Source organism: Pinus tabuliformis, chromosome 2_2 (assembly GCF_031772625.1).
Source record: "Pinus tabuliformis cultivar Carrire ecotype Pingquan chromosome 2_2, CPIR1, whole genome shotgun sequence".
Taxonomy (NCBI): domain Eukaryota; kingdom Viridiplantae; phylum Streptophyta; class Pinopsida; order Pinales; family Pinaceae; genus Pinus; species Pinus tabuliformis.
In genome coordinates, this window is record NC_142300.1 from 982,082,263 (window position 1) to 982,097,636 (window position 15,374).

Here is a 15,374-nt window from a genome sequence, read left to right on the forward strand (position 1 = left end):
TCGCGCTATACAGAGCTGGTGCACGACTATGAAAGTGATGATGATTTGGACTGTATCTACAAGATAACAACGCGAGAGCAAGATTGGGTAAATCCCACTGTGGATGGGCGAATTTCATGGGAGCGCGAGAGCTCCTATACTTCGGATTCTGATGAGGAGATAGAGTGATGGCAGAATAAGTTACATGAAGTAACCATGCTAAACTGTAATATGATGACCAGGTCACTACACTGTGTATCGACAGAGGTAAGAGATCTGCCTACTTATGATGAGTTAAGTGAGGTAGATACCTTCTTGGATAAAATTGAAAGGGAGGTGCCAGAAAAGAAACGTTTCCAGGCCTTGGATTGGTTACTGCACGCTACGCTCACGAGGTGGTAGGGTACGCACAAAGGGAGCTTTGACGACTGGCGTGAATGTAGGAGAATGATGCGCACACGATTTGGGAAGCCTAGGGTGCAATTGATAGACAAATACAATGGATGAGATGATCCACCCGCGCATCTAGCCAGGTTGGTGCAGGCATATGGAAAACAACCTACGTGGATGCACATGAACTCCGTGTTGAGAGGTATGATCAATAAGCATGTGTTGGGGGTGGGGGGGGAATGTGCAAATGGCTCTTCATGTTGGAAATACTTTATGTAGGAAGAAAAATTGTGCAAAAGGTTATCCACATGGATGTGTTCAATAAGGTATGCAATAGGTTGAAAAAAGTATGCAATACGTAGCAAAGTGATTGGGACATGTGCGTACCCGCAATATTATGGTCTTATAGGAGGACATGCAAGAAACTGATGGGACAAACACCTTTCGGGCTGGTCTATGGAGTAGAAGCCATAATTCCGATGGAATAAATCATGCCTAGTCTACACATAGCAATGCTCACAGGTATGACGGACCACATTTGGAGGAGAGGCTCGCGCAGTTGGAGAAGCTCGAAGAAGAATAGTTTTTGGTTGGATTCCATCAGCAGGTGCAAAAGCAGCACAAAAAGTCCTAGCATGATCGACATATCAAGTTGCACACCTTTAAGGTGCATGATTTGGTGTTTTTATATGATAGTAATTTTGATAAATTCCTAGGGAAGCTCAGAATGCATTGGATGGGACCTTATGTTATTAAGGAAATCACAGACAGTGGCACGGTGCAGTTGGTGAAATTAAATGGCGAACTCTTCCTAGGAAAAGTAAACGGTAGTCATTTGAAGCCATATACAGGTGGCCCGACCATCTGACAATCTACATGAAGTACATTCTTAGCGCTCCAGGTAGCTAAAAGGAAGCGCACTATAAAATAATCTGCCCGGGAGTTGCATGATGTCAGGACTGCACGCAGTAGGGAAGTGTCACAGGGTTCGTGACAGTGCGAGGGTAGCTATGCTGCTGTGTGGGTTGGCTAGAAAGTGACCACTACAGTCACTATTCATGATGTGATGCTTGGTTTGAGACCAAATGGAGCGGGCAGCAGACATTTAAGGCGAACTTTATGGGCTAGATTCTTGAAAATCTGTCGCTAATGGGGCATTAATGGACCGAATGTGGGGGGAACGGTCGAATTCAAATTCAAAAGGTGCTATAAATTGCAAAGGGTTGTCCAACAAACAACACTTGGTTATTTGAGAATTGAGTTGTTGCATGCCTAGACGTTCATGAACCCAGACTTGTTTGATCTTTTGAAGTCGAAGGCGTTGTTTGAGCACTTACCTGAGCCGTTGAGAGAATTGAGGAATAGCACTATGGCTGCACCTGAGGAAGCCATGGATACTAGAGTAATGACCGCTAAGGAGGCCGCGTAGGCCATGACAGAAGTAGAAGCCCCAGAAAGTGTCGGGATAGTCACAAAAATCCCTAAATCGTCGTGCGCACCGAGACCCAAGAAAGACAAGCAAGCTATGGTACTAGTGTGCGTATCCCCGAGAAATCTGTGAAGGACCAAGCTTACCATGGAAGAGAAAGGAAAGGCGATCAATTTGGAAACCGATGAGGGGGAGGAAGACTTTGAAGAAATCCTGGTCGAGGAGGAGGAGGATGTAGAAATGGAGGTGGAAACCCAGGATGCGAACCCTCTGACCAGGCTGCCCACGTATGTTCCTCCACGAAAGGGGAAAGCAAGGGTGCCCAAGGACCTAGATGAGAGAAAGAGCTCTCTGTAGACCCCGCTGCTCCCTGATGACATCATTTTTGAAGGAGCACACTTGGGGCGAGTGGCGGTTCTAAAATTTGAAAATTGGGATCTTACGGACCACGAGAAATTCCCACATTTGGAAACTGCGCAGCTAATGCACCAGAAGAAAAAGACACCGACGAGAGTTATAGAGTTGGAGCCGTGCCAATGGTTGAGAGGTGTGGAGAAGGCAGGACTGTTAAACCTGCTCTGGGTGCCGCATTACCATCGCGCCCTAGTAACCATTTTCATCATCAGGAAACTGCTCTATCTGGTGCATGATGGGTGCTTGTGGCTAGAGGAGCCCATCCCCATCATGAATCATTTGATTCATAGAATTACCCAGCTCCCTTGCAAAGGGTAGGATCCAACAAACATCTCGGAGGATAAAAGTGATGATTTGGCCATCGCGGAGGCCATGAAGAAGAAGTTCAAGTTGGAGAAGAAGAAGAGAGGATATGCAGTCTCCAACATAAACAACTCTGCGAACAAAGTCGCGACATAGATACTGGCTGAAAAGGTTATGCGGAAGTGCTGTGGATGAGGTGCCTACGTCGGTGGTTGCACTTGCCATGCAGTGCGCAGAGGGGGTCTAGTTCAACTGGGCAGACTACTTGTGTAGAGAGTTCCTAGAGAACTACCGCGAGGCACAGGAGCAAGGGAAGACTTTCCACTATGCATGGCTTTTGCTATCCATAGTGCTAGTGGCTTGGGAATTTCCCGAGGACAGCCAATTCCCAATGATTGCGCAGGATCTTCTAGGGGCAGTGAAGTATGCTTCGCTGTGGGCAACTAGAGATGCACAGAGAATCAAGGACAGTAATATATTCTGGGTGTTCATGGAGATGAACATCAGAATAGGGATTAATCGCAAGCTGCGGTTATCGCCCATTGTCTACAACACTCTGTAGAGCTTCGCGGAGTTCAAGGCAGACTTCCACAACGTATACATTAGGGTGAGGAAGGACCCCACGAAGACATGGCACGAGCTCCCTTATCTGGTGACGGACGATGTCATATTCACTGTCCTTGAGTCGTGGCCGTCGGAGTGGCACGTTCCAGCCAGCTTTGTGGTGGAAGCAGAGAAGTCTGCCACACAAAGGAAAAAGGAGGAGGAAAAACTATAGATGGCCCAGTTGGCAGAGAAGCGATGGAACGAAGCAGCAGCAGCCAAGGCCCAGGCGGCATGGGACTCTGCGAAAGCAGTAGAAGATTAGCAGAAGGCAACTGAGGAAGAGCGCGAGGGAGAAAAGTCGCCTTCGCCCAAACAGGAGACAAAAATAGAGCAAGGTGGCGCGGACCCATAGGTAATGTCCACATAGTTGAAATGACAATGCCCAAGAGAGCAAGTAGGGCCATAGAAGAAGTCGAAGGCTTCAAAGACTTCCTTTGACCCGATCACCCTTACTAAGGGGGATCTACATGACATTGGGGAGACGGTGAGGGACGTCACAGCGGAGGCCCTCTAGCAGTTCACGGAGGAACACCAAATGGTGTTGGGGGCTCTCCGAGCGTAGATACAAGAGTTGCAGGTGCGCACTCCACAGGCTGGTACTGTTCCAACCAGCCTTGCACTAGGCACGATAGCGACTGAGGAAATGTTGCGCGCCCACATGACCAACACTATTGTGCTGTCAGAGGGAGCACTTGTGACAGAAAATGAGGTTGACAAGCCTATGGTCAGTGGATTAAAGGGGATCGGGATAAATATGGCTGCACTCCCTTGGGAGACGCTCTATGTTTTGCAGGACGGAGTTACTGCAGAACTGCAAGCCAGGGAGGGTCGCGCGCTCCAGGTCATGAGCGAGCAGTGCATCAATATTGAACAATTGAGTCTGCAACACGATGAGGTAGTGGCATAGAACTGACAGCTAGTACAGGTGGTCGAGGAAGCCTGCTAGATGGTCCCGGAGTTGGCCATCCAAGTAGAGGAACCAGCAGAGGTGCGCATCTGAAAACTAGCAGCAGGGGTGCACGAGGTGAAGGAAGAGATGGCCAAGGTTCAGTTGGAGCTGAACCTTCAGATAGCTGAGCTACAATTGAAGGCGCAGCCTTCAACTCCACCAGAGATCAAGGAACAATGCAATTACAGTAGCCATAGTGGAGGTCAACAATGCAGTGAAAGACTGCACAAAGTTATTTGAAGATTCGTTCGAGGTTCTCACCACTCTGTAGGAGGACCCAAACATACAACACTTAGAAACAAAGGCATGTGAGCTACAATAGAAGTATGATGAAGTAAAAGGGACTGTGGAGATGGTGGCCCTCACACAGAGGCTTGCACAGATGTAGCAGGCAAAAACTCTCAAGGAGTAGGTAGACACTGCACGACATAAGGAAATAGTTTTGAAGGCACACTTATAACTGTGGATTGATGAGGTGTATGTCATTACCACGTCCATTGAAGCCAAGCTCGTGCAGATGCAGGGAACACTGGAACATGTTCAGGGAAGCAGTTCAGCTACAACGGCCTCCGAACAATGCGTCCAGGAAGTGTAGTAGGCAGTTGCTCAGTGCATTCCTGATCTTGCAACGATCCAGGTAGAGTTGGGAGGTCTTTGTGCAAAGATCTCCACACTGATAGAGCGACTTGAGGGCAAGTCACAATGTTTGTGTTAGCGGCTTGTTGGGTGCTGGATCCCCCAAGGGAAGTATTGGGGCTTAAAGCCCAGATTTTGGTCAAAAGTTGTAACTCCAATGTAAAGACTCGGCATTTTGTGGGTGTGGAGCACATAGTGTGTAAAAGAGTCATAAGGTTGTCCGCCCTCAATTTTGTAATGTAATGTCAGCTTTAGAGATCTACCCATGGTCCGCGGACCATGGGATTATATAAATAGAGCGAGGCTCTAAGTTGTAGATAAAGGAATAAAAGTAATGAAGGATGAAGAGTTGATGCATATCTGAAGTGTAAAGTCTAGTTTTGTGTCATAGAGTAGGAGAAGGCTTTGCAGCTGAGTGCGCAGAGGCCTAGTAGTCTGCAGCTGAGTACGTGGACCCTTGCAGTTGAGTGCGTAGGGCGAGTCGAGTCTATAACAGTTGAAGCATTGAATAAAGAGAAGTTTTATATCAGTTTTGTGTATTTATTTCCTGTTTTCTGCATTGAATATATTGGGTATGAATTACATTTCTACTGTTTATATTATGCACGAATATGTATGAATGTGTTGAATAAGTGAATGCAAGACAGAATATTTGGTTATGAAAAGTTAACTAACATCTTTAAGAAGATAAGTAAGATACGTGGTGTAGTTTGGGGAAATAACGTAGGTTTTTGCCGTAGCAGCGCAAAAGCATCTTATCCCCTGGTTAGGGCTACGCAAAAGGTGATTATAACATATCGCGAAGGTCTCGCAGGTCAAGGCAGTGCACGAAGGTGGACATAGTTGGACTAAATTGACACCTTAGACATCTCAAGGGTGTGGAAACTTGGTTCTAGCATCCCCCCATACTGCTTCAGGTGAGACTTTAGTCTGCACTCCACGGGATGACGCCGAAAGGGCCAGTAGTGTAGGGATTTGTTTGGCTAATTAACTCCAAGCCTAGGTCAGGCCCCATCAAGCCAAAAATGAAGGGCCTAAAGGCCTGTAGGGGAATGCTCTCGAAATCACCTGGGTTATTATTCCAATGGCTATGGCATTTGCGAGTAGATGTAGCGACCATGAGATGTGAGCTTTGATTTTGGCTGGAATTACTAGCTTGATTCATTCAGGGAGCCTCTATGGAGAGCTAAGTTGGGGTCTTGATTGGTGGAGAAGAATGACTATGGTTTTAGACTGACCTTATGAAGTCGCTCTACATGTAGTGGTAGCTCAAATTGTAATATGGAACCCTGAGTCGGCTCGTGATTAGGAGTTAGATATTTCTTGTAGTCGACCTCATGTCTTTGGCTCAATTGGTGAGAGGCTAACCTTGATACCTAGGCATAGTTATGTTGTGGTCATTAGTGAAGGGGATAGAGTTTCCTCTCAGGTAATTCAAATACTCTTGGTTGTTACAGTGTTTACATTTATGCTTTAGTTGTATGGCTTAATGGTCAGTGTGAGTAGTGGTTTCCAGTCCCACTTTCCTTTGGTTGGTAGGCCAAGCGAGTGTGTTTTCTTTGTTTCTCTGGTTTTAGTCTCAATTGGGAAGGTAGTCGTTTTCAACCAAGAGAGGTTTGGGTACTCGTGCTTTTCAGGCACCCCGTGTTTCAATTCGATTGTGAATGTTTGGGTGGGGTTTAGGTACAGTGGTTCACCAATGCATTTGTGGGTGCTACAATTGGACCTTCTTTGTGGACCTAGAGTGGGGATAACTCTGGAGTAGCCAATAATCTAGGCAGTTTGTGGCCACCTTAGGCCCTAGAGGTAGAAGATGGCAATTATTCTAGGAAGGGAATGGAGATCATTGGCTAGGGAGAGGGTGTTTTGCTGATTTTGTGGGGGAGGAGAGACATTTGGTACCCCGACATGCACGAGAATAGAGGGTGTAGGAATCTGGGTTTTTACTTGGTGGCATGGTCCGGTGTTGAGAGGTAGTGTGCATGGCCTCCACATGCAGCATCAGTGAGGTAGGCCACAATGGTGTGGCAGACAGAGGAGTCAAGAGGATTGTGACTCTGTTGGGTAACAAGCAGACGAGGGTGAGCTGGAACAACCGATTGGCAGTCGTCCTAAACGAATGGTCCTTCCCCCCCTTTCAATTATTTTGAAGCTCAAATCTACCTTGTCTAGATATCAATTGAGGAGTAAGCCCCAGATCGACAAAAAGAAAGGAATGAAATTATCAGTTTTATCAATGATATTCAACATGACCGACAGGACTCACTTCGTTGTGGCCAAAAGGGGCTCCAAGATCGGATGGACAACTTCGAGGACCACATGGCTCATAAGGAATCCCATGTTCATGATGCTTTTCACCACCTAGCTAAGGAAGGTAATGTTGACCAAGGTCTCGATAATGTTAATGTATAATGAGAAGAGAAGAGAGGGTTGCATTTTGTTTTTTGAACAATTTTGGGCCTTTTGGGCCATTGACATGTGGTTCTATAGCTTTGTTTTTATGATCTCGATGTTCTTTTGATTGTACTTGATGGCCAACAAATCCAGTAGGAGTGAAGCCTTAATTATATGACAGAAGATCTCCTCACAATGTATCATTTTCAAGAATTAATAGAAAAAATTGACTTAAAAATAATAATAATAAAAAATGCATATTAACAATTATACAAGTGAGTATCGAGGATATTTTAGGCTAGGACGATGACGACCATGGAAATCGGCTCCAGCTCTGCAACATTCCACATTGGTTGTAGGAAGTTTGTTTTCATCTCCATCACATCGTCGACGGTTCGATCTAAGTTTGTTGGATTGTGATGACTGGATTTGGTGTCTAAAAAGGGTACCAAGCTCTGATTATTTTCCCAAGTGTAGAGGAATGTTCAAGCTATTGGAAATGGTTGTCACGGAGTTGTTACTATGGCGGGCACTGGGAAGTTCTTCATTGGGGGCAACTGGAAATGTGAGAAAGGAGACACTATGGAGGCAAGAAGCGATAGGTTCTGCAGCACCAGTTCTTTCGACACCTCAGAGTCTGCATACACCCATTTTTCTCAGCAAGAATCCCATATCTGATTCTATGTAGAGATATCGGTTTCAGAGTAAGCGTATACCCTCTATTCTCGCCAAAATCCCCAGATTTTTTATGGGTAGAGAGATGGGTTGAAGATAATGTGTTTTCTCCTTTGGGACAGTTTACACCCATGCAATAGCAAATCCATGGTTAAGCCATGGTTATGTGTTGCATGCAAAGAAAAAATCCATCAGCTACGAGCACAGTTCAATGGAACCCCTCAATCCCACGATGCTTGGATTTGAGATTGAAGGCATTGCAATCGAGTTTTGAGGAGCATCATTGCCGCTGTGACTAATGGCATTGCAAGAGAAAAGGCCAAGAAGAGAAATGCCCCATGCAACTTGGGGTTTTGTTCCCAACCATCAAACAAAGAGAAAATCAGTACTAATTTAAATTGGGGACAAAACTCGAGGGGTGACGACAGAGGTGAGGACCCAAATTCAAAGGTTTTGTTTCATATTTTTATCAAAACCATTCTTGGAAAATCGATATTGTTAAGGGCCCGGGGAATGGATCTAGTGACAAATCTGAAACAAAAGGCCCAAAATGTTATAGGTATTCCTACTTCATTACAAAGTTTGATTTATTTATTTTATTTTATTTTATTTTATTTATATATTTATTTATATATTTATTTATTTATTTTATTTATTTATTTTATTTATTTATTTATTTATTTTTATTTATTTATTTATTTTTATTTTTATTTTTATTTTATTATTATTTTTTTCTCAGAAAAGCGCTATCAGATGAGATCCATTTGAAAGAATATGGTATTCAAAGGAACTCTATCATTATTCAGAATTTAAGACTACAAGGAGGTGCCCTGGGAGAAAGCACACCACCTAGATCATCTTCGACAGACAAGGGTCCGACTTTGTTAAAGGATGCATTGAGAGGGAAAGCTGCCACAGAGGATAAACAAAATCCAAATTTGACAATCCTAGGCTCGTAAACTGTAGATAAGATGGAAAAATCCCAAGATCTGTCCATAAAATTACCAGAAGTAAGTGGTCTCTTCATTATTTTACAAGCAAAAGCTATTATTTGTCGATTTAATGGTTTCTGGCCTAAATCTAAAGATCTGAATGACTGGATCTCCCTCAACTGGACTAGAGATTGCAATATTTATCTGCATGCTAAAGGTTTTTTCTGGTTCAGTTTGATACTAAAAAAGGTTTCAATTATGTCATAAATGAAGGACCATGGTTTTCGGGAAGGACGGGTCTCTTTGTAACCCCATGGTTTCCTATTTTTGATGCAAATTCTATGGTGGTTACAAAAATGTCGGTTTGGGTAAGGCTACATAATCTTCCACTCCCTTTTTGGCACCACCAAGTCCTAGAAGGCATTAGAAACTCTTCGGGAAGGTTCCTAAATATGGATCAAGAAAGAATGGAAAAAGGGATTTTCACTTTTTCCCGTATTTGTGTGGAGGTGGATTTAAGCAAAGGCCTTCCTGATTTTATTCACCTGACACATCAAGACTTCAAGTGGACATAATGATTAGATTTCAAAATCACTGCCTTTAGAGGTTGGGTTTGCCATCAAATAGGGAACTTACAAAATACATGCAAAAAGCAAAGAAAATAACAAAGAAGAAACCGAAAAAGAAAAAGGGATGGAAATTCCCAGACCCTCCATCATTTGATGATGAGGATGAAGAAATGGATGAGAATCAACAACATCCTGAGACACAAAAACAACAAGGCTCTCAAGAGGAGGGAGAAGAGGAGGAGGCACAAAACAAACAAGCAGAGAATTCAAATAACTCAGCAATAGTTCCGATCCTTGAGAACTAATTCGAGGGAAAGAACAAAAATCAAGGTACATGTGGAACTAAGTGAGATCATGTATCTGAGAGCTCAGAGTGAGATAAAGAAGTCCAAAATATTACAAGAAATAATGAGTTGGAAATTGTTACTACTACTCCATCACTTGGGGTTTGGCAAAAATCCCAAAAGAAAAAAGGTAAAAAAGAAAGTCCAATTTATCTGGCATATTGTAATTTTATTTTTTTGTTTCTATTTTTTTGTAGCTCTGCTACCATGTGTGTGTCAAGCACATACATTGTTCCCTTGGAACAATTCCTGAATTCTTTGTACATCTAGTATATGTAACTTTTTATCTTTTTAATAGAAAATTGTTGATATTTTGTTAATTTTAGTTAACAATGGTATGTTTTATGCTAAGAGAAATTTTACTTCAATTTCTTTATCAGGCCAATATCAATATATAGTTTAGCAATCACATCATCATGATAGTAAAATGTAGATAGAACATAAACAATAACAGCAGAAGACAAGTCAAGACAAGAGGACACATGATATGGCACCAGCCAGGGACAAAACCTAATGTGGGGAAACCTTGATCAATTCTTCTTATAATTCTTCAAAATTTCAGCAAAGAGAGAGTACAATATACAATATTCACTTGCCCAATCATAGTGAAATCTGATCGGTCAAACAACATAAATAAAAAGCCCTAACCATAAAGTCAACATTGGTCAACAAGGCATATTTTGACCTCCAAAACAACTCAGTTAAACTTGGTCAACTCGGCCTCCAACAACAAGTCAAATTAGCCGAAAAATAGTCTAAAAAAGTCCATTCAAATTTGGTCAACAAAAGTCAACACAATAGCAAGCCCTAGCACAGTCAACGCTGGTCAAACAAAGTTCAAATTGTCTCAAATTTCGTGCCCAGAACTGCGACCTGCCCAAATAGAAATTCCCCACACAAAACCGTAGTCATAGATGGTCAACACTGGTCAACGCAGGGATAGAAAAAGAACAGTCCCTTCTTCACACGTGTGTAGAGAGAGAGGCCTTAGAAATTCGTACCCAATCAAGAGAGATGTGTGAGTGAATGAAGCGTCCAAATGAGGAGGCACCATGTATTTATATGCAAATGTTGAGCATGAATTGATGTGACTGTTGGGCTTCTGAGCGTACATGAGTCTGCTACATGACCTTGACAAGTTAATATAAATTCATAATTCCATTTGTACATGTAAGAATGGGATGATACTTAGATCAATCCTACACCTCTCGGAGAGAGGAATCCAAAAAAAATATCATCTCCCTCATATGAGTTGTCCAAGGTGAATTTTTTCCCTAGTTGCCAAATTTAACACTCCCTCTCAACTAGGGAGAACTTCACCTACCAAACTGTACCATCATTGTCTTTTCTTTTCTCTTCTCTACTCTGATGAATATGAAAAGAGAATAAGTGATCGAGAATGTATCATACCATTCTCCACTAACTCGAAGTTAGTCTCTAATAATATAAAGTGTGTCATACCACTCTTAACAGACCTAAATTTAGTTTCCATTAATTCTAGATCAATATCAACATCCTAGCATAGGGAGTATGGTAGTACACAATGCATCCATTTGTAGTACTATGGTCCCTATCCTCATTGGCCAGATGAGAGGTACTTCCCATGAGTCCCGGATTGCATGGGTAGGATGTGTCGACAAGAGAAGGTGAATCACTCATCTTGCTTATATGCCATAGGAGAAGGCGAACCACTCAACCTATGCATATGTCACCATGGGGTATCACAAGGGAAGGTGAACCACTCCCCTTGTACATCACGCACCATTACGGGAAGGTGAACCACTCACCCTATGGTCGCTCATCGCTCCAAGAAGTACCCCAAGTGCCTCGGAGCTCCCAGAGCTCAACATCCATCTCATATGGGACCCTCATAAGAGGGTATCTCCAAGACTCCAAGTCGTGCATGGAAGGTTAAGAATTTGACCTTCCCCAGGGGTTTGTAAGAATATTGGTGACCTAATCATCAGTCCCAATGTGTTTAAGCCTTATTGCTCATCATTTTACCATATCCGGGATAAAGTGGTACCTGATATCAATATGCTTGGAGCGGTCATGAAACACAGGATTCTCAAAAAGACGAATCCCATTCTGGTTGTCATAGAAGATCATGGTTGTATCCAACACATGTCCAAACAAATCACTAAATAGCTTCCTCAACCAAACAACTTCACAAGAGGCCAAATTAGTAGCAATGTATTCAACCTCAGCAATGCTCAAGGAAATCGACTTCTGCTTCCTGCTCATCCATGATATTGAAGAAGAACCTAGAATGAAGCAACTTCCAGATGTGAAATTATGATTCACCACACTTCCAGCCCAGTCTGCATCAAAGTAACCATGGAGCCTCACATTCTCGATAGTGTATCTCAGTCCATAAGTGGTTGTGCCCCGAATATATCTCAAGAGATTCTTGGTAGAAATTTAATGTATGTGATGAGGCTCAACCATAAACTAGCTCAATGTATTCACTGCAAAACATATGTATGGATGAGAGTTCACCAAGAACATCAGGGCCCCCATGAGTTGATGATACTCAGAAGGATTTCCTAAATCGGGCCCAGCAACACTTCCGCATAACTTCTTGAAGTTAAGTTCCATTAGAGTATTCATGGAATTACAGTCCACCTTCCCAAATCTTTCAAGTATCTTTATAATGTATTTTACTTGACAAAGGAAAATCTCACCTGGATTTTTCCCAACCTCCAACCCTAGGAAGTAATGCATCAATCCTAGGTCCTTCATCTCGAATTCAGAAGCCAACTCCCTCTTACCTTTGATTTATAAGAGGGTCTGCACCTATCAGAAAGAGATCATCCACGTAGAGTATCAATATGAGAGATCTATCATTCTCAACCTTAAAGTAAAGTTTTGAATCAGCTTCACTTCTTGTAAATCTCAACTTCATTAGATAGCTATCAATCCTCTCATACCAAGCCCAGGGTGCTTGCTTCAACCCATAGAGTGCTTTCTTCAACCTGCATACATGTTTTTAATGATCTTGAACTTCGAACCCCTCGAGTTGTTCTATATAGACTTCCTCCTTAAGTGAACCATGCAAGAAGGCAGTCTTGACATCCAACTGGTGTAGATTCCATTAAGCTTGCAAGGTAGCAAGGGCAATGATCGAATGGATGGTGGTGTAGCAAGAAACCGGTGAAAATATCTCATCATAATATACACCTTCCTTTTGAGAGAATCCTAGAGCAACGAATCTGGCCTTGAACTTTTCAGCACTTCCATTTGCTCCATGCTTGATCTTGTAGAGCCATTTTGAAGTGATCACAGATTTTTACTTGGGTCTAGGAACCACATCCTAGACATCATTCTTCATAATCCACTCATACTCTTCATTCATTGCATCCTTCCAAAATTGGTGTTTGGTAGCTTCTTCAAATGTGCAAGGCTCAGATTGAACAATAGTGCTGATTGTAGTTAAGTACCCTTGGTACCTATTCAGCTTCTTGGTTTCACGAAGGTCCCCCTAGGTGCAACATGTCTCTCGGCACCTTCAAGAGTATCCCTAAGCCATGAGGGCCTCCTTTTCGAGAAGGAGGGCTCATGAGGGGGTGGATTAGTGGGATCGATTGGTTCTTCAACATCAAGTATTTTCTCATCCTGCGGTTCTCCCTGCTTTCCTGAATCTTCTTCTTTGTCCTTCCTTGGAAGAGGAAGGTTACTGACCTTCCTAAGGACAACATCGTCATCGAAGGTGACACCATGACTTATCTCCACTTCTCTTTGACCAAGTACATAGATTTTATATGCCTTAGAACTGTAACAGTATCCCACAAATGTTCCTTTCTTCCCATAAGCATCCAATTTGCTTCTCTTTTCTTTTGACACATGAAAATATATGGGACCACCAAAAATTCTAATGTGAGAAACATCAGGTTTCTTACCGGTGAAAACTTCTTCGGGAGTTTTGGAGTCCAACGCTTAACGAGGACATCTATTTTTAACATACACGGCGATGTTTGTAGCTTTGACCCATAAGAACTTCAAAAGGCTTTGATCATGAAGCATGGCATGACGGGCTTCTACGATAGAACGGTTCTTCCTTTCAGCAACACCATTTTGATTAGGAGCATATGTGGTAGTAGTCTCTCTCTTAATTCCAGCTTCTCTACAATACTTTTTTAACTCATTTGATTCATATTTAATTCCACTATTGTTCCTCAATATTTTGATCTTCTTCCCTGTTTGATTTTCGACCAAAGCTTTGAAAGAACAGAACAGGTTGAGAATACTTCATCCTTCTTCTTCAAGAAATATATCCAAGTCTTGCGAGAGAAATCATCCATAAAGATAGCATAAGATAAATATCCTCCTAATGAGTTAATGAGCATCGCACCAAATAGATCAGAATGAATCAATTGCAATATGTCAGTAGTCTTCCTATCACTTGAGGAGAATGGTTCCTTGTATGCTTTCCTTCGGCACACCCCTGACAAACTCCTTCATGTTATACTTTATTTTCGAGCATATCTGTCACCATCTTCCTCACGTCAGGTAGAGCCTTATAATGTAGATGAGCAAACCTCTGGTGTCATAATTCGGATTAAAGTGATGTGCCACAAGACATATCTCCCAATGGGCTTCCTCCAACTTGATATAAGCTATCAACCCTGAAGCCAAGTGTAAATGCATCATTGAAATTTTTATTCCACACACGTAACTTTCCATCGATGAATGCCACCTTGAATCCTTTTTCCTCCATCGCTAAGATAGATAACAGGTTCTTATTTAGATCAGGTACATATAATACTTCTTGTAGATGAATGGTGTTACCTTGATTCAACTGAAGAGTAACATTCCCAACTTGCTTTAAGGGATAGGTGGCATTATCTCCAATGATAATTTCCAAATTTGTATACTTTTCAATTATTTTTGAAAGAGATTCCTTATACCTAATGAAGTACCTTGAGGCACCACTACCAATCAACCAGTTTCCTAAAGTGTCTGGAGGAGATGCAGTAGAGAGGGCATATATAAGACAGAGTTATTTTTGCTTTTTATCAACAACATTAGATTCATCATACCTAGTGTTTCTTGATCTCTTGGGAGGGCAACCATTTCCTTTATGAGGAGCGAGAGCATTCCTTTTTCCTTGGTTGTTGAATCTGCCATTCCTTTGATTGTTGTTGCCCCTGAAATTGTTGTTGCTATGGTTATCATCATCATGAGGTGTATCCCTTCTATTAGGACACTCGCTAGCATAGTGACCAAACTTGTTGCAAATGAAGCATCTTCCATTCCTTCCATTTTTGAAACCCGACCTTCCTTGTGTAGAAATTTCACCTGTAGATCAATTAATAATGCAATAGACTAGAGCAAAATATTAGATCTACTTCTACAACAAACTTGTGGAAGCTAATCGAATGTGAACAAAATAAAACAGAACACATATAAAAGATGAAGAGAAAGCAAACACACATGAACACAGAAGATAACTCTGGGGAAAGCCTCAGCCTAAAGCCCCAATATTTGTATTATGATACAAGTGGAAATATCTCAGATTAAACAAAAGCATTAACTCAGAAACTATCCAACTCTTAGTACAATCTAAAAATACAGCTCATAGATTGAATAGACACAGCATATTCCTTTCCTCAGCCCTCCAAGCCTCCTATTTCCTTGCGCAGTTTTTCTTGGGGTCTAATGATGCCACCTGTGTGATTGGCCTCATCACACACTGAGCACTAAACTGAAGAAGTAACTGCACAATCCTCAAGGAATGAATTCCTTCTACATGCA